The 19,676-nt window shown below is 54.8% G+C and overlaps 21 non-coding genes across 21 annotated transcripts; all 21 read right to left on the bottom strand.

The window, feature by feature from the left end:
* Positions 1 to 110: 110 nt before the first annotated feature.
* Positions 111 to 229, bottom strand: LOC126161067 (5S ribosomal RNA). Its single transcript, XR_007534739.1, has one exon. It is a non-coding gene; the product is annotated as a 5S ribosomal RNA (ribosomal RNA).
* An 854-nt stretch (positions 230 to 1,083) lies between these two features.
* Positions 1,084 to 1,203, bottom strand: LOC126161155 (5S ribosomal RNA). The gene has a single exon (XR_007534822.1). It is a non-coding gene; the product is annotated as a 5S ribosomal RNA (ribosomal RNA).
* Positions 1,204 to 2,050: 847 nt separating this feature from the next.
* On the bottom strand, positions 2,051 to 2,169 carry LOC126161015 (5S ribosomal RNA). Its single transcript, XR_007534692.1, has one exon. It is a non-coding gene; the product is annotated as a 5S ribosomal RNA (ribosomal RNA).
* An 853-nt stretch (positions 2,170 to 3,022) lies between these two features.
* On the bottom strand, positions 3,023 to 3,141 carry LOC126161064 (5S ribosomal RNA). Its single transcript, XR_007534737.1, has one exon. It is a non-coding gene; the product is annotated as a 5S ribosomal RNA (ribosomal RNA).
* An 853-nt stretch (positions 3,142 to 3,994) lies between these two features.
* On the bottom strand, positions 3,995 to 4,113 carry LOC126161063 (5S ribosomal RNA). Its single transcript, XR_007534736.1, has one exon. It is a non-coding gene; the product is annotated as a 5S ribosomal RNA (ribosomal RNA).
* An 847-nt stretch (positions 4,114 to 4,960) lies between these two features.
* Positions 4,961 to 5,079, bottom strand: LOC126161014 (5S ribosomal RNA). Its single transcript, XR_007534691.1, has one exon. It is a non-coding gene; the product is annotated as a 5S ribosomal RNA (ribosomal RNA).
* An 853-nt stretch (positions 5,080 to 5,932) lies between these two features.
* LOC126161144 (5S ribosomal RNA) lies at positions 5,933 to 6,051 on the bottom strand. The gene has a single exon (XR_007534812.1). It is a non-coding gene; the product is annotated as a 5S ribosomal RNA (ribosomal RNA).
* Positions 6,052 to 6,899: 848 nt separating this feature from the next.
* LOC126161212 (5S ribosomal RNA) lies at positions 6,900 to 7,018 on the bottom strand. Its single transcript, XR_007534871.1, has one exon. It is a non-coding gene; the product is annotated as a 5S ribosomal RNA (ribosomal RNA).
* Positions 7,019 to 7,871: 853 nt separating this feature from the next.
* Positions 7,872 to 7,990, bottom strand: LOC126161062 (5S ribosomal RNA). The gene has a single exon (XR_007534735.1). It is a non-coding gene; the product is annotated as a 5S ribosomal RNA (ribosomal RNA).
* Positions 7,991 to 8,837: 847 nt separating this feature from the next.
* Positions 8,838 to 8,956, bottom strand: LOC126161211 (5S ribosomal RNA). The gene has a single exon (XR_007534870.1). It is a non-coding gene; the product is annotated as a 5S ribosomal RNA (ribosomal RNA).
* An 852-nt stretch (positions 8,957 to 9,808) lies between these two features.
* On the bottom strand, positions 9,809 to 9,927 carry LOC126161061 (5S ribosomal RNA). Its single transcript, XR_007534734.1, has one exon. It is a non-coding gene; the product is annotated as a 5S ribosomal RNA (ribosomal RNA).
* Positions 9,928 to 10,779: 852 nt separating this feature from the next.
* On the bottom strand, positions 10,780 to 10,898 carry LOC126161060 (5S ribosomal RNA). Its single transcript, XR_007534733.1, has one exon. It is a non-coding gene; the product is annotated as a 5S ribosomal RNA (ribosomal RNA).
* Positions 10,899 to 11,746: 848 nt separating this feature from the next.
* On the bottom strand, positions 11,747 to 11,865 carry LOC126161209 (5S ribosomal RNA). The gene has a single exon (XR_007534869.1). It is a non-coding gene; the product is annotated as a 5S ribosomal RNA (ribosomal RNA).
* An 852-nt stretch (positions 11,866 to 12,717) lies between these two features.
* On the bottom strand, positions 12,718 to 12,836 carry LOC126161059 (5S ribosomal RNA). The gene has a single exon (XR_007534732.1). It is a non-coding gene; the product is annotated as a 5S ribosomal RNA (ribosomal RNA).
* An 847-nt stretch (positions 12,837 to 13,683) lies between these two features.
* On the bottom strand, positions 13,684 to 13,802 carry LOC126161208 (5S ribosomal RNA). Its single transcript, XR_007534868.1, has one exon. It is a non-coding gene; the product is annotated as a 5S ribosomal RNA (ribosomal RNA).
* Positions 13,803 to 14,654: 852 nt separating this feature from the next.
* Positions 14,655 to 14,773, bottom strand: LOC126161058 (5S ribosomal RNA). The gene has a single exon (XR_007534731.1). It is a non-coding gene; the product is annotated as a 5S ribosomal RNA (ribosomal RNA).
* Positions 14,774 to 15,620: 847 nt separating this feature from the next.
* LOC126161207 (5S ribosomal RNA) lies at positions 15,621 to 15,739 on the bottom strand. Its single transcript, XR_007534867.1, has one exon. It is a non-coding gene; the product is annotated as a 5S ribosomal RNA (ribosomal RNA).
* Positions 15,740 to 16,591: 852 nt separating this feature from the next.
* On the bottom strand, positions 16,592 to 16,710 carry LOC126161057 (5S ribosomal RNA). The gene has a single exon (XR_007534730.1). It is a non-coding gene; the product is annotated as a 5S ribosomal RNA (ribosomal RNA).
* Positions 16,711 to 17,557: 847 nt separating this feature from the next.
* On the bottom strand, positions 17,558 to 17,676 carry LOC126161205 (5S ribosomal RNA). Its single transcript, XR_007534865.1, has one exon. It is a non-coding gene; the product is annotated as a 5S ribosomal RNA (ribosomal RNA).
* Positions 17,677 to 18,528: 852 nt separating this feature from the next.
* LOC126161056 (5S ribosomal RNA) lies at positions 18,529 to 18,647 on the bottom strand. The gene has a single exon (XR_007534729.1). It is a non-coding gene; the product is annotated as a 5S ribosomal RNA (ribosomal RNA).
* Positions 18,648 to 19,494: 847 nt separating this feature from the next.
* On the bottom strand, positions 19,495 to 19,613 carry LOC126161204 (5S ribosomal RNA). The gene has a single exon (XR_007534864.1). It is a non-coding gene; the product is annotated as a 5S ribosomal RNA (ribosomal RNA).
* Between the last annotated feature and the right edge of the window lie 63 nt (positions 19,614 to 19,676).

The raw sequence follows: 19,676 nt of genomic DNA, 5'->3' as shown, positions 1-19,676 counted from the left end.
TTTCGTACCATTACAGTAGTTTAAAAGGCTTAAGGAAGCATCTTTGTCACAACAGAAAGGTAGTTTGAAAATTGGGCTGGCGACATAACAAAAAAAAAAAACAGGAAGGGAGCCAACAGCACCCGGGTTTCCCAGGCGGTCACCCATCCAAGTACTAGCCGGGCACGATGATGCTTAACTTCGGTGATCGGACGAGAACCGGTGTATTCATCATGGTATGGCCGTTGGCGCTCATCTAATGTAGGAGCACGGCAGAATTCGCTTTCGGCTTTTCTCCCAACACACAAAATGTTAGTTTTCGGCCGCATTTGACGAAAGCGCTTCCTTCCGCAACCGCCAGTTCCTCGAGGACGGCGCGGGGAGGCGCGCCCGGCGTCCCAGCAGAGTGACGGCCGAATTGGCGGGCGCACCGCCGCGTGTGTGAGACGCACTGCTGCTCGTTGCACCCCCTGTCATTCGCTGGGCGCGGTGCAGCCTTCGACACTAGCGGAGGACGCATCTTGTCCTTGGTGTTCAGCGGAGGGCCTGTGCGGGGTGTGGCAGTGTCGTGCTGGAGGGCCCACTGGTAGCGATGTGGGCTTCCTCGCCTCGCCTCGCCTCGCCTCGCCTCGCCTCACACCAGGTGTCTGCGTAGTTTGCAGTGCATTCGCACCATTCCTATCCCTGTCCCTGTCCCCGTCCCGACTTGTGCCGACTTTGCTCGACTGCCGCTCGCTGCCGCTCGGGTCGTGGTCCATATGACAGCGCAAGCACGACAAACGTCTGCGGGACGAGACGAGACGAGACGAGACGAGACGACTAAGGAATAAATTCGTGGTTACAAATCAAATTTGGAACTCTACACTCCTACACAACAATAGGCGGTGACGTATTTCAGAAATCACCTTCCGATTCGTACTGTTTTGTCGTTTTCAAAGTCTTCTTGGCAAACTGGTTAGCACATTCTCCCTCAAACTGAGTTAATTACTGCATTTTCGTACCATTACAGTAGTTTAAAAGGCTTAAGGAAGCATCTTTGTCACAACAGAAAGGTAGTTTGAAAATTGGGCTGGCGACATAACAAAAAAAAAAAAACAGGAAGGGAGCCAACAGCACCCGGGTTTCCCAGGCGGTCACCCATCCAAGGTACTAGCCGGGCACGATGATGCTTAACTTCGGTGATCGGACGAGAACCGGTGTATTCATCATGGTATGGCCGTTGGCGCTCATCTAATGTAGGAGCACGGCAGAATTCGCTTTCGGCTTTTCTCCCAACACACAAAATGTTAGTTTTCGGCCGCATTTGACGAAAGCGCTTCCTTCCGCAACCGCCAGTTCCTCGAGGACGGCGCGGGGAGGCGCGCCCGGCGTCCCAGCAGAGTGACGGCCGAATTGGCGGGCGCACCGCCGCGTGTGTGAGACGCACTGCTGCTCGTTGCACCCCCTGTCATTCGCTGGGCGCGTGCAGCCTTCGACACTAGCGGAGGACGCATCTTGTCCTTGGTGTTCAGCGGAGGGCCTGTGCGGGGTGTGGCAGTGTCGTGCTGGAGGGCCCACTGGTAGCGATGTGGGCTTCCTCGCCTCGCCTCGCCTCGCCTCGCCTCGCCTCACACCAGGTGTCTGCGTAGTTTGCAGTGCATTCGCACCATTCCTATCCCTGTCCCTGTCCCCGTCCCGACTTGTGCCGACTTTGCTCGACTGCCGCTCGCTGCCGCTCGGGTCGTGGTCCATATGACAGCGCAAGCACGACAAACGTCTGCGGGACGAGACGAGACGAGACGAGACGACTAAGGAATAAGTTCGTGGTTACAAATCAAATTTGGAACTCAACACACCTACACAACAATAGGCGGTGACGTATTTCAGAAATCACCTGCCGATTCGTATTGTTTTGTCGTTTTCAAAGTCTTCTTGGCAAACTTGGTTAGCACATTCTCCCTCAAACTGCGTTAATTACTGCATTTTCGTTCCATTACAGTAGTTTAAAAGGCTTAAGGAAGCATCTTTGTCACAACAGAAAGGTAGTTTGAAAATTGGGCTGGCGACATAACAAAAAAAAAAACAGTAAGGGAGCCAACAGCACCCGGGTTTCCCAGGCGGTCACCCATCCAAGTACTAGCCGGGCCCGATGATGCTTAACTTCTGTGATCGGACGAGAACCGGTGTATTCATCATGGTATGGCCGTTGGCGCTCATCTAATGTAGGAGCACGGCAGAATTCGCGTTCGGCTTTTCTCCCAACACACAAAATGTTAGTTTTCGGCCGCATTTGACGAAAGCGCTTCCTTCCGCAACCGCCAGTTCCTCGAGGACGGCGCGGGGAGGCACGCCCGGCGTCCCAGCAGAGTGACGGCCGAATTGGCGGGCGCACCGCCGCGTGTGTTAGACGCACTGCTGCTCGTTGCACCCCCTGTCATTCGCTGGGCGCGTGCAGCCTTCGACACTAGCGGAGGACGCATCTTTTCCCTGGTGTTCAGCGGAGGGCCTGTGCGGGGTGTGGCAGTGTCGTGCTGGAGGGCCCACTGGTAGCGATGTGGGCTTCCTCGCCTCGCCACGCCTCGCCTCGCCTCGCCTCACACCAGGTGTCTGCGTAGTTTGCAGTGCATTCGCACCATTCCTATCCCTGTCCCTGTCCCCGTCCCGACTTGTCCCGACTTTGCTCGACTGCCGCTCGCTGCCGCTCGGGTCGTGGTCCATATGACAGCGCAAGCACGACAAACGTCTGCGGGACGAGACGAGACGAGACGAGACGAGACGACTAAGGAATAAATTCGTGGTTACAAATCAAATTTGGAACTCTACACTCCTACACAACAATAGGCGGTGACGTATTTCAGAAATCACCTTCCGATTCGTACTGTTTTGTCGTTTTCAAAGTCTTCTTGGCAAACTTGGTTAGCACATTCTCCCTCAAACTGAGTTAATTACTGCATTTTCGTACCATTACAGTAGTTTAAAAGGCTTAAGGAAGCATCTTTGTCACAACAGAAAGGTAGTTTGAAAATTGGGCTGGCGACATAACAAAAAAAAAAAACAGGAAGGGAGCCAACAGCACCCGGGTTTCCCAGGCGGTCACCCATCCAAGTACTAGCCGGGCACGATGATGCTTAACTTCGGTGATCGGACGAGAACCGGTGTATTCATCATGGTATGGCCGTTGGCGCTCATCTAATGTAGGAGCACGGCAGAATTCGCTTTCGGCTTTTCTCCCAACACACAAAATGTTAGTTTTCGGCCGCATTTGACGAAAGCGCTTCCTTCCGCAACCGCCAGTTCCTCGAGGACGGCGCGGGGAGGCGCGCCCGGCGTCCCAGCAGAGTGACGGCCGAATTGGCGGGCGCACCGCCGCGTGTGTGAGACGCACTGCTGCTCGTTGCACCCCCTGTCATTCGCTGGGCGCGTGCAGCCTTCGACACTAGCGGAGGACGCATCTTGTCCTTGGTGTTCAGCGGAGGGCCTGTGCGGGGTGTGGCAGTGTCGTGCTGGAGGGCCCACTGGTAGCGATGTGGGCTTCCTCGCCTCGCCTCGCCTCGCCTCGCCTCGCCTCACACCAGGTGTCTGCGTAGTTTGCAGTGCATTCGCACCATTCCTATCCCTGTCCCTGTCCCCGTCCCGACTTGTGCCGACTTTGCTCGACTGCCGCTCGCTGCCGCTCGGGTCGTGGTCCATATGACAGCGCAAGCACGACAAACGTCTGCGGGACGAGACGAGACGAGACGAGACGAGACGACTAAGGAATAAATTCGTGGTTACAAATCAAATTTGGAACTCTACACTCCTACACAACAATAGGCGGTGACGTATTTCAGAAATCACCTTCCGATTCGTACTGTTTTGTCGTTTTCAAAGTCTTCTTGGCAAACTTGGTTAGCACATTCTCCCTCAAACTGAGTTAATTACTGCATTTTCGTACCATTACAGTAGTTTAAAAGGCTTAAGGAAGCATCTTTGTCACAACAGAAAGGTAGTTTGAAAATTGGGCTGGCGACATAACAAAAAAAAAAAACAGGAAGGGAGCCAACAGCACCCGGGTTTCCCAGGCGGTCACCCATCCAAGTACTAGCCGGGCACGATGATGCTTAACTTCGGTGATCGGACGAGAACCGGTGTATTCATCATGGTATGGCCGTTGGCGCTCATCTAATGTAGGAGCACGGCAGAATTCGCTTTCGGCTTTTCTCCCAACACACAAAATGTTAGTTTTCGGCCGCATTTGACGAAAGCGCTTCCTTCCGCAACCGCCAGTTCCTCGAGGACGGCGCGGGGAGGCGCGCCCGGCGTCCCAGCAGAGTGACGGCCGAATTGGCGGGCGCACCGCCGCGTGTGTGAGACGCACTGCTGCTCGTTGCACCCCCTGTCATTCGCTGGGCGCGTGCAGCCTTCGACACTAGCGGAGGACGCATCTTGTCCTTGGTGTTCAGCGGAGGGCCTGTGCGGGGTGTGGCAGTGTCGTGCTGGAGGGCCCACTGGTAGCGATGTGGGCTTCCTCGCCTCGCCTCGCCTCGCCTCGCCTCGCCTCACACCAGGTGTCTGCGTAGTTTGCAGTGCATTCGCACCATTCCTATCCCTGTCCCTGTCCCCGTCCCGACTTGTGCCGACTTTGCTCGACTGCCGCTCGCTGCCGCTCGGGTCGTGGTCCATATGACAGCGCAAGCACGACAAACGTCTGCGGGACGAGACGAGACGAGACGAGACGACTAAGGAATAAGTTCGTGGTTACAAATCAAATTTGGAACTCAACACACCTACACAACAATAGGCGGTGACGTATTTCAGAAATCACCTGCCGATTCGTATTGTTTTGTCGTTTTCAAAGTCTTCTTGGCAAACTTGGTTAGCACATTCTCCCTCAAACTGCGTTAATTACTGCATTTTCGTTCCATTACAGTAGTTTAAAAGGCTTAAGGAAGCATCTTTGTCACAACAGAAAGGTAGTTTGAAAATTGGGCTGGCGACATAACAAAAAAAAAAACAGTAAGGGAGCCAACAGCACCCGGGTTTCCCAGGCGGTCACCCATCCAAGTACTAGCCGGGCCCGATGATGCTTAACTTCTGTGATCGGACGAGAACCGGTGTATTCATCATGGTATGGCCGTTGGCGCTCATCTAATGTAGGAGCACGGCAGAATTCGCGTTCGGCTTTTCTCCCAACACACAAAATGTTAGTTTTCGGCCGCATTTGACGAAAGCGCTTCCTTCCGCAACCGCCAGTTCCTCGAGGACGGCGCGGGGAGGCACGCCCGGCGTCCCAGCAGAGTGACGGCCGAATTGGCGGGCGCACCGCCGCGTGTGTTAGACGCACTGCTGCTCGTTGCACCCCCTGTCATTCGCTGGGCGCGTGCAGCCTTCGACACTAGCGGAGGACGCATCTTTTCCCTGGTGTTCAGCGGAGGGCCTGTGCGGGGTGTGGCAGTGTCGTGCTGGAGGGCCCACTGGTAGCGATGTGGGCTTCCTCGCCTCGCCACGCCTCGCCTCGCCTCGCCTCACACCAGGTGTCTGCGTAGTTTGCAGTGCATTCGCACCATTCCTATCCCTGTCCCTGTCCCCGTCCCGACTTGTCCCGACTTTGCTCGACTGCCGCTCGCTGCCGCTCGGGTCGTGGTCCATATGACAGCGCAAGCACGACAAACGTCTGCGGGACGAGACGAGACGAGACGAGACGAGACGACTAAGGAATAAATTCGTGGTTACAAATCAAATTTGGAACTCTACACTCCTACACAACAATAGGCGGTGACGTATTTCAGAAATCACCTTCCGATTCGTACTGTTTTGTCGTTTTCAAAGTCTTCTTGGCAAACTTGGTTAGCACATTCTCCCTCAAACTGAGTTAATTACTGCATTTTCGTACCATTACAGTAGTTTAAAAGGCTTAAGGAAGCATCTTTGTCACAACAGAAAGGTAGTTTGAAAATTGGGCTGGCGACATAACAAAAAAAAAAAACAGGAAGGGAGCCAACAGCACCCGGGTTTCCCAGGCGGTCACCCATCCAAGTACTAGCTGGGCACGATGATGCTTAACTTCGGTGATCGGACGAGAACCGGTGTATTCATCATGGTATGGCCGTTGGCGCTCATCTAATGTAGGAGCACGGCAGAATTCGCTTTCGGCTTTTCTCCCAACACACAAAATGTTAGTTTTCGGCCGCATTTGACGAAAGCGCTTCCTTCCGCAACCGCCAGTTCCTCGAGGACGGCGCGGGGAGGCGCGCCCGGCGTCCCAGCAGAGTGACGGCCGAATTGGCGGGCGCACCGCCGCGTGTGTGAGACGCACTGCTGCTCGTTGCACCCCCTGTCATTCGCTGGGCGCGTGCAGCCTTCGACACTAGCGGAGGACGCATCTTGTCCTTGGTGTTCAGCGGAGGGCCTGTGCGGGGTGTGGCAGTGTCGTGCTGGAGGGCCCACTGGTAGCGATGTGGGCTTCCTCGCCTCGCCTCGCCTCGCCTCGCCTCGCCTCACACCAGGTGTCTGCGTAGTTTGCAGTGCATTCGCACCATTCCTATCCCTGTCCCTGTCCCCGTCCCGACTTGTGCCGACTTTGCTCGACTGCCGCTCGCTGCCGCTCGGGTCGTGGTCCATATGACAGCGCAAGCACGACAAACGTCTGCGGGACGAGACGAGACGAGACGAGACGACTAAGGAATAAGTTCGTGGTTACAAATCAAATTTGGAACTCAACACACCTACACAACAATAGGCGGTGACGTATTTCAGAAATCACCTGCCGATTCGTATTGTTTTGTCGTTTTCAAAGTCTTCTTGGCAAACTTGGTTAGCACATTCTCCCTCAAACTGCGTTAATTACTGCATTTTCGTTCCATTACAGTAGTTTAAAAGGCTTAAGGAAGCATCTTTGTCACAACAGAAAGGTAGTTTGAAAATTGGGCTGGCGACATAACAAAAAAAAAAAACAGTAAGGGAGCCAACAGCACCCGGGTTTCCCAGGCGGTCACCCATCCAAGTACTAGCCGGGCCCGATGATGCTTAACTTCGGTGATCGGACGAGAACCGGTGTATTCATCATGGTATGGCCGTTGGCGCTCATCTAATGTAGGAGCACGGCAGAATTCGCGTTCGGCTTTTCTCCCAACACACAAAATGTTAGTTTTCGGCCGCATTTGACGAAAGCGCTTCCTTCCGCAACCGCCAGTTCCTCGAGGACGGCGCGGGGAGGCACGCCCGGCGTCCCAGCAGAGTGACGGCCGAATTGGCGGGCGCACCGCCGCGTGTGTTAGACGCACTGCTGCTCGTTGCACCCCCTGTCATTCGCTGGGCGCGTGCAGCCTTCGACACTAGCGGAGGACGCATCTTTTCCCTGGTGTTCAGCGGAGGGCCTGTGCGGGGTGTGGCAGTGTCGTGCTGGAGGGCCCACTGGTAGCGATGTGGGCTTCCTCGCCTCGCCACGCCTCGCCTCGCCTCGCCTCACACCAGGTGTCTGCGTAGTTTGCAGTGCATTCGCACCATTCCTATCCCTGTCCCTGTCCCCGTCCCGACTTGTCCCGACTTTGCTCGACTGCCGCTCGCTGCCGCTCGGGTCGTGGTCCATATGACAGCGCAAGCACGACAAACGTCTGCGGGACGAGACGAGACGAGACGAGACGAGACGACTAAGGAATAAATTCGTGGTTACAAATCAAATTTGGAACTCTACACTCCTACACAACAATAGGCGGTGACGTATTTCAGAAATCACCTTCCGATTCGTACTGTTTTGTCGTTTTCAAAGTCTTCTTGGCAAACTTGGTTAGCACATTCTCCCTCAAACTGAGTTAATTACTGCATTTTCGTACCATTACAGTAGTTTAAAAGGCTTAAGGAAGCATCTTTGTCACAACAGAAAGGTAGTTTGAAAATTGGGCTGGCGACATAACAAAAAAAAAAAACAGGAAGGGAGCCAACAGCACCCGGGTTTCCCAGGCGGTCACCCATCCAAGTACTAGCCGGGCACGATGATGCTTAACTTCGGTGATCGGACGAGAACCGGTGTATTCATCATGGTATGGCCGTTGGCGCTCATCTAATGTAGGAGCACGGCAGAATTCGCTTTCGGCTTTTCTCCCAACACACAAAATGTTAGTTTTCGGCCGCATTTGACGAAAGCGCTTCCTTCCGCAACCGCCAGTTCCTCGAGGACGGCGCGGGGAGGCGCGCCCGGCGTCCCAGCAGAGTGACGGCCGAATTGGCGGGCGCACCGCCGCGTGTGTGAGACGCACTGCTGCTCGTTGCACCCCCTGTCATTCGCTGGGCGCGTGCAGCCTTCGACACTAGCGGAGGACGCATCTTGTCCTTGGTGTTCAGCGGAGGGCCTGTGCGGGGTGTGGCAGTGTCGTGCTGGAGGGCCCACTGGTAGCGATGTGGGCTTCCTCGCCTCGCCTCGCCTCGCCTCGCCTCGCCTCACACCAGGTGTCTGCGTAGTTTGCAGTGCATTCGCACCATTCCTATCCCTGTCCCTGTCCCCGTCCCGACTTGTGCCGACTTTGCTCGACTGCCGCTCGCTGCCGCTCGGGTCGTGGTCCATATGACAGCGCAAGCACGACAAACGTCTGCGGGACGAGACGAGACGAGACGAGACGACTAAGGAATAAGTTCGTGGTTACAAATCAAATTTGGAACTCAACACACCTACACAACAATAGGCGGTGACGTATTTCAGAAATCACCTGCCGATTCGTATTGTTTTGTCGTTTTCAAAGTCTTCTTGGCAAACTTGGTTAGCACATTCTCCCTCAAACTGCGTTAATTACTGCATTTTCGTTCCATTACAGTAGTTTAAAAGGCTTAAGGAAGCATCTTTGTCACAACAGAAAGGTAGTTTGAAAATTGGGCTGGCGACATAACAAAAAAAAAAACAGTAAGGGAGCCAACAGCACCCGGGTTTCCCAGGCGGTCACCCATCCAAGTACTAGCCGGGCCCGATGATGCTTAACTTCGGTGATCGGACGAGAACCGGTGTATTCATCATGGTATGGCCGTTGGCGCTCATCTAATGTAGGAGCACGGCAGAATTCGCGTTCGGCTTTTCTCCCAACACACAAAATGTTAGTTTTCGGCCGCATTTGACGAAAGCGCTTCCTTCCGCAACCGCCAGTTCCTCGAGGACGGCGCGGGGAGGCACGCCCGGCGTCCCAGCAGAGTGACGGCCGAATTGGCGGGCGCACCGCCGCGTGTGTTAGACGCACTGCTGCTCGTTGCACCCCCTGTCATTCGCTGGGCGCGTGCAGCCTTCGACACTAGCGGAGGACGCATCTTTTCCCTGGTGTTCAGCGGAGGGCCTGTGCGGGGTGTGGCAGTGTCGTGCTGGAGGGCCCACTGGTAGCGATGTGGGCTTCCTCGCCTCGCCACGCCTCGCCTCGCCTCGCCTCACACCAGGTGTCTGCGTAGTTTGCAGTGCATTCGCACCATTCCTATCCCTGTCCCTGTCCCCGTCCCGACTTGTCCCGACTTTGCTCGACTGCCGCTCGCTGCCGCTCGGGTCGTGGTCCATATGACAGCGCAAGCACGACAAACGTCTGCGGGACGAGACGAGACGAGACGAGACGAGACGACTAAGGAATAAATTCGTGGTTACAAATCAAATTTGGAACTCTACACTCCTACACAACAATAGGCGGTGACGTATTTCAGAAATCACCTTCCGATTCGTACTGTTTTGTCGTTTTCAAAGTCTTCTTGGCAAACTTGGTTAGCACATTCTCCCTCAAACTGAGTTAATTACTGCATTTTCGTACCATTACAGTAGTTTAAAAGGCTTAAGGAAGCATCTTTGTCACAACAGAAAGGTAGTTTGAAAATTGGGCTGGCGACATAACAAAAAAAAAAACAGGAAGGGAGCCAACAGCACCCGGGTTTCCCAGGCGGTCACCCATCCAAGTACTAGCCGGGCACGATGATGCTTAACTTCGGTGATCGGACGAGAACCGGTGTATTCATCATGGTATGGCCGTTGGCGCTCATCTAATGTAGGAGCACGGCAGAATTCGCGTTCGGCTTTTCTCCCAACACACAAAATGTTAGTTTTCGGCCGCATTTGACGAAAGCGCTTCCTTCCGCAACCGCCAGTTCCTCGAGGACGGCGCGGGGAGGCGCGCCCGGCGTCCCAGCAGAGTGACGGCCGAATTGGCGGGCGCACCGCCGCGTGTGTGAGACGCACTGCTGCTCGTTGCACCCCCTGTCATTCGCTGGGCGCGTGCAGCCTTCGACACTAGCGGAGGACGCATCTTGTCCTTGGTGTTCAGCGGAGGGCCTGTGCGGGGTGTGGCAGTGTCGTGCTGGAGGGCCCACTGGTAGCGATGTGGGCTTCCTCGCCTCGCCTCGCCTCGCCTCGCCTCGCCTCACACCAGGTGTCTGCGTAGTTTGCAGTGCATTCGCACCATTCCTATCCCTGTCCCTGTCCCCGTCCCGACTTGTGCCGACTTTGCTCGACTGCCGCTCGCTGCCGCTCGGGTCGTGGTCCATATGACAGCGCAAGCACGACAAACGTCTGCGGGACGAGACGAGACGAGACGAGACGAGACGACTAAGGAATAAATTCGTGGTTACAAATCAAATTTGGAACTCTACACTCCTACACAACAATAGGCGGTGACGTATTTCAGAAATCACCTTCCGATTCGTACTGTTTTGTCGTTTTCAAAGTCTTCTTGGCAAACTTGGTTAGCACATTCTCCCTCAAACTGAGTTAATTACTGCATTTTCGTACCATTACAGTAGTTTAAAAGGCTTAAGGAAGCATCTTTGTCACAACAGAAAGGTAGTTTGAAAATTGGGCTGGCGACATAACAAAAAAAAAAACAGGAAGGGAGCCAACAGCACCCGGGTTTCCCAGGCGGTCACCCATCCAAGTACTAGCCGGGCACGATGATGCTTAACTTCGGTGATCGGACGAGAACCGGTGTATTCATCATGGTATGGCCGTTGGCGCTCATCTAATGTAGGAGCACGGCAGAATTCGCGTTCGGCTTTTCTCCCAACACACAAAATGTTAGTTTTCGGCCGCATTTGACGAAAGCGCTTCCTTCCGCAACCGCCAGTTCCTCGAGGACGGCGCGGGGAGGCGCGCCCGGCGTCCCAGCAGAGTGACGGCCGAATTGGCGGGCGCACCGCCGCGTGTGTGAGACGCACTGCTGCTCGTTGCACCCCCTGTCATTCGCTGGGCGCGTGCAGCCTTCGACACTAGCGGAGGACGCATCTTGTCCTTGGTGTTCAGCGGAGGGCCTGTGCGGGGTGTGGCAGTGTCGTGCTGGAGGGCCCACTGGTAGCGATGTGGGCTTCCTCGCCTCGCCTCGCCTCGCCTCGCCTCGCCTCACACCAGGTGTCTGCGTAGTTTGCAGTGCATTCGCACCATTCCTATCCCTGTCCCTGTCCCCGTCCCGACTTGTGCCGACTTTGCTCGACTGCCGCTCGCTGCCGCTCGGGTCGTGGTCCATATGACAGCGCAAGCACGACAAACGTCTGCGGGACGAGACGAGACGAGACGAGACGACTAAGGAATAAGTTCGTGGTTACAAATCAAATTTGGAACTCAACACACCTACACAACAATAGGCGGTGACGTATTTCAGAAATCACCTGCCGATTCGTATTGTTTTGTCGTTTTCAAAGTCTTCTTGGCAAACTTGGTTAGCACATTCTCCCTCAAACTGCGTTAATTACTGCATTTTCGTTCCATTACAGTAGTTTAAAAGGCTTAAGGAAGCATCTTTGTCACAACAGAAAGGTAGTTTGAAAATTGGGCTGGCGACATAACAAAAAAAAAAAACAGTAAGGGAGCCAACAGCACCCGGGTTTCCCAGGCGGTCACCCATCCAAGTACTAGCCGGGCCCGATGATGCTTAACTTCGGTGATCGGACGAGAACCGGTGTATTCATCATGGTATGGCCGTTGGCGCTCATCTAATCTAGGAGCACGGCAGAATTCGCGTTCGGCTTTTCTCCCAACACACAAAATGTTAGTTTTCGGCCGCATTTGACGAAAGCGCTTCCTTCCGCAACCGCCAGTTCCTCGAGGACGGCGCGGGGAGGCACGCCCGGCGTCCCAGCAGAGTGACGGCCGAATTGGCGGGCGCACCGCCGCGTGTGTTAGACGCACTGCTGCTCGTTGCACCCCCTGTCATTCGCTGGGCGCGTGCAGCCTTCGACACTAGCGGAGGACGCATCTTTTCCCTGGTGTTCAGCGGAGGGCCTGTGCGGGGTGTGGCAGTGTCGTGCTGGAGGGCCCACTGGTAGCGATGTGGGCTTCCTCGCCTCGCCACGCCTCGCCTCGCCTCGCCTCACACCAGGTGTCTGCGTAGTTTGCAGTGCATTCGCACCATTCCTATCCCTGTCCCTGTCCCCGTCCCGACTTGTCCCGACTTTGCTCGACTGCCGCTCGCTGCCGCTCGGGTCGTGGTCCATATGACAGCGCAAGCACGACAAACGTCTGCGGGACGAGACGAGACGAGACGAGACGAGACGACTAAGGAATAAATTCGTGGTTACAAATCAAATTTGGAACTCTACACTCCTACACAACAATAGGCGGTGACGTATTTCAGAAATCACCTTCCGATTCGTACTGTTTTGTCGTTTTCAAAGTCTTCTTGGCAAACTTGGTTAGCACATTCTCCCTCAAACTGAGTTAATTACTGCATTTTCGTACCATTACAGTAGTTTAAAAGGCTTAAGGAAGCATCTTTGTCACAACAGAAAGGTAGTTTGAAAATTGGGCTGGCGACATAACAAAAAAAAAAACAGGAAGGGAGCCAACAGCACCCGGGTTTCCCAGGCGGTCACCCATCCAAGTACTAGCCGGGCACGATGATGCTTAACTTCGGTGATCGGACGAGAACCGGTGTATTCATCATGGTATGGCCGTTGGCGCTCATCTAATGTAGGAGCACGGCAGAATTCGCGTTCGGCTTTTCTCCCAACACACAAAATGTTAGTTTTCGGCCGCATTTGACGAAAGCGCTTCCTTCCGCAACCGCCAGTTCCTCGAGGACGGCGCGGGGAGGCGCGCCCGGCGTCCCAGCAGAGTGACGGCCGAATTGGCGGGCGCACCGCCGCGTGTGTGAGACGCACTGCTGCTCGTTGCACCCCCTGTCATTCGCTGGGCGCGTGCAGCCTTCGACACTAGCGGAGGACGCATCTTGTCCTTGGTGTTCAGCGGAGGGCCTGTGCGGGGTGTGGCAGTGTCGTGCTGGAGGGCCCACTGGTAGCGATGTGGGCTTCCTCGCCTCGCCTCGCCTCGCCTCGCCTCGCCTCACACCAGGTGTCTGCGTAGTTTGCAGTGCATTCGCACCATTCCTATCCCTGTCCCTGTCCCCGTCCCGACTTGTGCCGACTTTGCTCGACTGCCGCTCGCTGCCGCTCGGGTCGTGGTCCATATGACAGCGCAAGCACGACAAACGTCTGCGGGACGAGACGAGACGAGACGAGACGACTAAGGAATAAGTTCGTGGTTACAAATCAAATTTGGAACTCAACACACCTACACAACAATAGGCGGTGACGTATTTCAGAAATCACCTGCCGATTCGTATTGTTTTGTCGTTTTCAAAGTCTTCTTGGCAAACTTGGTTAGCACATTCTCCCTCAAACTGCGTTAATTACTGCATTTTCGTTCCATTACAGTAGTTTAAAAGGCTTAAGGAAGCATCTTTGTCACAACAGAAAGGTAGTTTGAAAATTGGGCTGGCGACATAACAAAAAAAAAAACAGTAAGGGAGCCAACAGCACCCGGGTTTCCCAGGCGGTCACCCATCCAAGTACTAGCCGGGCCCGATGATGCTTAACTTCGGTGATCGGACGAGAACCGGTGTATTCATCATGGTATGGCCGTTGGCGCTCATCTAATGTAGGAGCACGGCAGAATTCGCGTTCGGCTTTTCTCCCAACACACAAAATGTTAGTTTTCGGCCGCATTTGACGAAAGCGCTTCCTTCCGCAACCGCCAGTTCCTCGAGGACGGCGCGGGGAGGCACGCCCGGCGTCCCAGCAGAGTGACGGCCGAATTGGCGGGCGCACCGCCGCGTGTGTTAGACGCACTGCTGCTCGTTGCACCCCCTGTCATTCGCTGGGCGCGTGCAGCCTTCGACACTAGCGGAGGACGCATCTTTTCCCTGGTGTTCAGCGGAGGGCCTGTGCGGGGTGTGGCAGTGTCGTGCTGGAGGGCCCACTGGTAGCGATGTGGGCTTCCTCGCCTCGCCACGCCTCGCCTCGCCTCGCCTCACACCAGGTGTCTGCGTAGTTTGCAGTGCATTCGCACCATTCCTATCCCTGTCCCTGTCCCCGTCCCGACTTGTCCCGACTTTGCTCGACTGCCGCTCGCTGCCGCTCGGGTCGTGGTCCATATGACAGCGCAAGCACGACAAACGTCTGCGGGACGAGACGAGACGAGACGAGACGAGACGACTAAGGAATAAATTCGTGGTTACAAATCAAATTTGGAACTCTACACTCCTACACAACAATAGGCGGTGACGTATTTCAGAAATCACCTTCCGATTCGTACTGTTTTGTCGTTTTCAAAGTCTTCTTGGCAAACTTGGTTAGCACATTCTCCCTCAAACTGAGTTAATTACTGCATTTTCGTACCATTACAGTAGTTTAAAAGGCTTAAGGAAGCATCTTTGTCACAACAGAAAGGTAGTTTGAAAATTGGGCTGGCGACATAACAAAAAAAAAAACAGGAAGGGAGCCAACAGCACCCGGGTTTCCCAGGCGGTCACCCATCCAAGTACTAGCCGGGCACGATGATGCTTAACTTCGGTGATCGGACGAGAACCGGTGTATTCATCATGGTATGGCCGTTGGCGCTCATCTAATGTAGGAGCACGGCAGAATTCGCGTTCGGCTTTTCTCCCAACACACAAAATGTTAGTTTTCGGCCGCATTTGACGAAAGCGCTTCCTTCCGCAACCGCCAGTTCCTCGAGGACGGCGCGGGGAGGCGCGCCCGGCGTCCCAGCAGAGTGACGGCCGAATTGGCGGGCGCACCGCCGCGTGTGTGAGACGCACTGCTGCTCGTTGCACCCCCTGTCATTCGCTGGGCGCGTGCAGCCTTCGACACTAGCGGAGGACGCATCTTGTCCTTGGTGTTCAGCGGAGGGCCTGTGCGGGGTGTGGCAGTGTCGTGCTGGAGGGCCCACTGGTAGCGATGTGGGCTTCCTCGCCTCGCCTCGCCTCGCCTCGCCTCGCCTCACACCAGGTGTCTGCGTAGTTTGCAGTGCATTCGCACCATTCCTATCCCTGTCCCTGTCCCCGTCCCGACTTGTGCCGACTTTGCTCGACTGCCGCTCGCTGCCGCTCGGGTCGTGGTCCATATGACAGCGCAAGCACGACAAACGTCTGCGGGACGAGACGAGACGAGACGAGACGACTAAGGAATAAGTTCGTGGTTACAAATCAAATTTGGAACTCAACACACCTACACAACAATAGGCGGTGACGTATTTCAGAAATCACCTGCCGATTCGTATTGTTTTGTCGTTTTCAAAGTCTTCTTGGCAAACTTGGTTAGCACATTCTCCCTCAAACTGCGTTAATTACTGCATTTTCGTTCCATTACAGTAGTTTAAAAGGCTTAAGGAAGCATCTTTGTCACAACAGAAAGGTAGTTTGAAAATTGGGCTGGCGACATAACAAAAAAAAAAACAGTAAGGGAGCCAACAGCACCCGGGTTTCCCAGGCGGTCACCCATCCAAGTACTAGCCGGGCCCGATGATGCTTAACTTCGGTGATCGGACGAGAACCGGTGTATTCATCATGGTATGGCCGTTGGCGCTCATCTAATGTAGGAGCACGGCAGAATTCGCGTTCGGCTTTTCTCCCAACACACAAAATGTTAGTTTTCGGCCGCATTTGACGAAAGCGCTTCCTTCCGCAACCGCCAGTTCCTCGAGGACGGCGCGGGGAGGCACGCCCGGCGTCCCAGCAGAGTGACGGCCGAATTGGCGGGCGCACCGCCGCGTGTGTTAGACGCACTGCTGCTCGTTGCACCCCCTGTCATTCGCTGGGCGCGTGCAGCCTTCGACACTAGCGGAGGACGCATCTTTTCCCTGGTGTTCAGCGGAGGGCCTGTGCGGGGTGTGGCAGTGTCGTGCTGGAGGGCCCACTGGTAGCGATGTGGGCTTCCTCGCCTCGCCACGCCTCGCCTCGCCTCGCCTCACACCAGGTGTCTGCGTAGTTTGCAGTGCATTCGCACCATTCCTATCCCTGTCCCTGTCCCCGTCCCGACTTGTCCCGACTTTGCTCGACTGCCGCTCGCTGCCGCTCGGGTCGTGGTCCATATGACAGCGCAAGCACGACAAACGTCTGCGGGACGAGACGAGACGAGACGAGACGAGACGACTAAGGAATAAATTCGTGGTTACAAATCAAATTTGGAACTCTACACTCCTACACAACAATAGGCGGTGACGTATTTCAGAAATCACCTTCCGATTCGTACTGTTTTGTCGTTTTCAAAGTCTTCTTGGCAAACTTGGTTAGCACATTCTCCCTCAAACTGAGTTAATTACTGCATTTTCGTACCATTACAGTAGTTTAAAAGGCTTAAGGAAGCATCTTTGTCACAACAGAAAGGTAGTTTGAAAATTGGGCTGGCGACATAACAAAAAAAAAAACAGGAAGGGAGCCAACAGCACCCGGGTTTCCCAGGCGGTCACCCATCCAAGTACTAGCCGGGCACGATGATGCTTAACTTCGGTGATCGGACGAGAACCGGTGTATTCATCATGGTATGGCCGTTGGCGCTCATCTAATGTAGGAGCACGGCAGAATTCGCGTTCGGCTTTTCTCCCAACACACAAAATGTTAGTTTTCGGCCGCATTTGACGAAAGCGCTTCCTTCCGCAACCGCCAGTTCCTCGAGGACGGCGCGGGGAGGCGCGCCCGGCGTCCCAGCAGAGTGACGGCCGAATTGGCGGGCGCACCGCCGCGTGTGTGAGACGCACTGCTGCTCGTTGCACCCCCTGTCATTCGCTGGGCGCGTGCAGCCTTCGACACTAGCGGAGGACGCATCTTGTCCTTGGTGTTCAGCGGAGGGCCTGTGCGGGGTGTGGCAGTGTCGTGCTGGAGGGCCCACTGGTAGCGATGTGGGCTTCCTCGCCTCGCCTCGCCTCGCCTCGCCTCGCCTCACACCAGGTGTCTGCGTAGTTTGCAGTGCATTCGCACCATTCCTATCCCTGTCCCTGTCCCCGTCCCGACTTGTGCCGACTTTGCTCGACTGCCGCTCGCTGCCGCTCGGGTCGTGGTCCATATGACAGCGCAAGCACGACAAACGTCTGCGGGACGAGACGAGACGAGACGAGACGACTAAGGAATAAGTTCGTGGTTACAAATCAAATTTGGAACTCAACACACCTACACAACAATAGGCGGTGACGTATTTCAGAAATCACCTGCCGATTCGTATTGTTTTGTCGTTTTCAAAGTCTTCTTGGCAAACTTGGTTAGCACATTCTCCCTCAAACTGCGTTAATTACTGCATTTTCGTTCCATTACAGTAGTTTAAAAGGCTTAAGGAAGCATCTTTGTCACAACAGAAAGGTAGTTTGAAAATTGGGCTGGCGACATAACAAAAAAAAAAACAGTAAGGGAGCCAACAGCACCCGGGTTTCCCAGGCGGTCACCCATCCAAGTACTAGCCGGGCCCGATGATGCTTAACTTCGGTGATCGGACGAGAACCGGTGTATTCATCATGGTATGGCCGTTGGCGCTCATCTAATGTAGGAGCACGGCAGAATTCGCGTTCGGCTTTTCTCCCAACACACAAAATGTTAGTTTTCGGCCGCATTTGACGAAAGCGCTTCCTTCCGCAACCGCCAGTTCCTCGAGGACGGCGCGGGGAGGCACGCCCGGCGTCCCAGCAGAGTGACGGCCGAATTGGCGGGCGCACCGCCGCGTGTGTTAGACGCACTGCTGCTCGTTGCACCCCCTGTCATTCGCTGGGCGCGTGCAGCCTTCGACACTAGCGGAGGACGCATCTTTTCCCTGGTGTTCAGCGGAGGGCCTGTGCGGGGTGTGGCAGTGTCGTGCTGGAGGGCCCACTGGTAGCGATGTGGGCTTCCTCGCCTCGCCACGCCTCGCCTCGCCTCGCCTCACACCAGGTGTCTGCGTAGTTTGCAGTGCATTCGCACCATTCCTATCCCTGTCCCTGTCCCCGTCCCGACTTGTCCCGACTTTGCTCGACTGCCGCTCGCTGCCGCTCGGGTCGTGGTCCATATGACAGCGCAAGCACGACAAACGTCTGCGGGACGAGACGAGACGAGACGAGACGAGACGACTAAGGAATAAATTCGTGGTTACAAATCAAATTTGGAACTCTACACTCCTACACAACAATAGGCGGTGACGTATTTCAGAAATCACCTTCCGATTCGTACTGTTTTGTCGTTTTCAAAGTCTTCTTGGCAAACTTGGTTAGCACATTCTCCCTCAAACTGAGTTAATTACTGCATTTTCGTACCATTACAGTAGTTTAAAAGGCTTAAGGAAGCATCTTTGTCACAACAGAAAGGTAGTTTGAAAATTGGGCTGGCGACATAACAAAAAAAAAAACAGGAAGGGAGCCAACAGCACCCGGGTTTCCCAGGCGGTCACCCATCCAAGTACTAGCCGGGCACGATGATGCTTAACTTCGGTGATCGGACGAGAACCGGTGTATTCATCATGGTATGGCCGTTGGCGCTCATCTAATGTAGGAGCACGGCAGAATTCGCGTTCGGCTTTTCTCCCAACACACAAAATGTTAGTTTTCGGCCGCATTTGACGAAAGCGCTTCCTTCCGCAACCGCCAGTTCCTCGAGGACGGCGCGGGGAGGCGCGCCCGGCGTCCCAGCAGAGTGACGGCCGAATTGGCGGGCGCACCGCCGCGTGTGTGAGACGCACTGCTGCTCGTTGCACCCCCTGTCATTCGCTGGGCGCGTGCAGCCTTCGACACTAGCGGAGGACGCATCTTGTCCTTGGTGTTCAGCGGAGGGCCTGTGCGGGGTGTGGCAGTGTCGTGCTGGAGGGCCCACTGGTAGCGATGTGGGCTTCCTCGCCTCGCCTCGCCTCGCCTCGCCTCGCCTCACACCAGGTGTCTGCGTAGTTTGCAGTGCATTCGCACCATTCCTATCCCTGTCCCTGTCCCCGTCCCGACTTGTGCCGACTTTGCTCGACTGCCGCTCGCTGCCGCTCGGGTCGTGGTCCATATGACAGCGCAAGCACGACAAACGTCTGCGGGACGAGACGAGACGAGACGAGACGACTAAGGAATAAGTTCGTGGTTACAAATCAAATTTGGAACTCAACACACCTACACAACAATAGGCGGTGACGTATTTCAGAAATCACCTGCCGATTCGTATTGTTTTGTCGTTTTCAAAGTCTTCTTGGCAAACTTGGTTAGCACATTCTCCCTCAAACTGCGTTAATTACTGCATTTTCGTTCCATTACAGTAGTTTAAAAGGCTTAAGGAAGCATCTTTGTCACAACAGAAAGGTAGTTTGAAAATTGGGCTGGCGACATAACAAAAAAAAAAACAGTAAGGGAGCCAACAGCACCCGGGTTTCCCAGGCGGTCACCCATCCAAGTACTAGCCGGGCCCGATGATGCTTAACTTCGGTGATCGGACGAGAACCGGTGTATTCATCATGGTATGGCCGTTGGCGCTCATCTAATGTAGGAGCACGGCAGAATTCGCGTTCGGCTTTTCTCCCAACACACAAAATGT

This window comes from Schistocerca cancellata, unplaced genomic scaffold, assembly GCF_023864275.1.
Source record: "Schistocerca cancellata isolate TAMUIC-IGC-003103 unplaced genomic scaffold, iqSchCanc2.1 HiC_scaffold_1170, whole genome shotgun sequence".
Lineage (NCBI taxonomy): Eukaryota > Metazoa > Arthropoda > Insecta > Orthoptera > Acrididae > Schistocerca > Schistocerca cancellata.
Note: the sequence above shows the minus strand (reverse complement) of the source record. Positions and strands in the feature narration are given on the sequence as shown.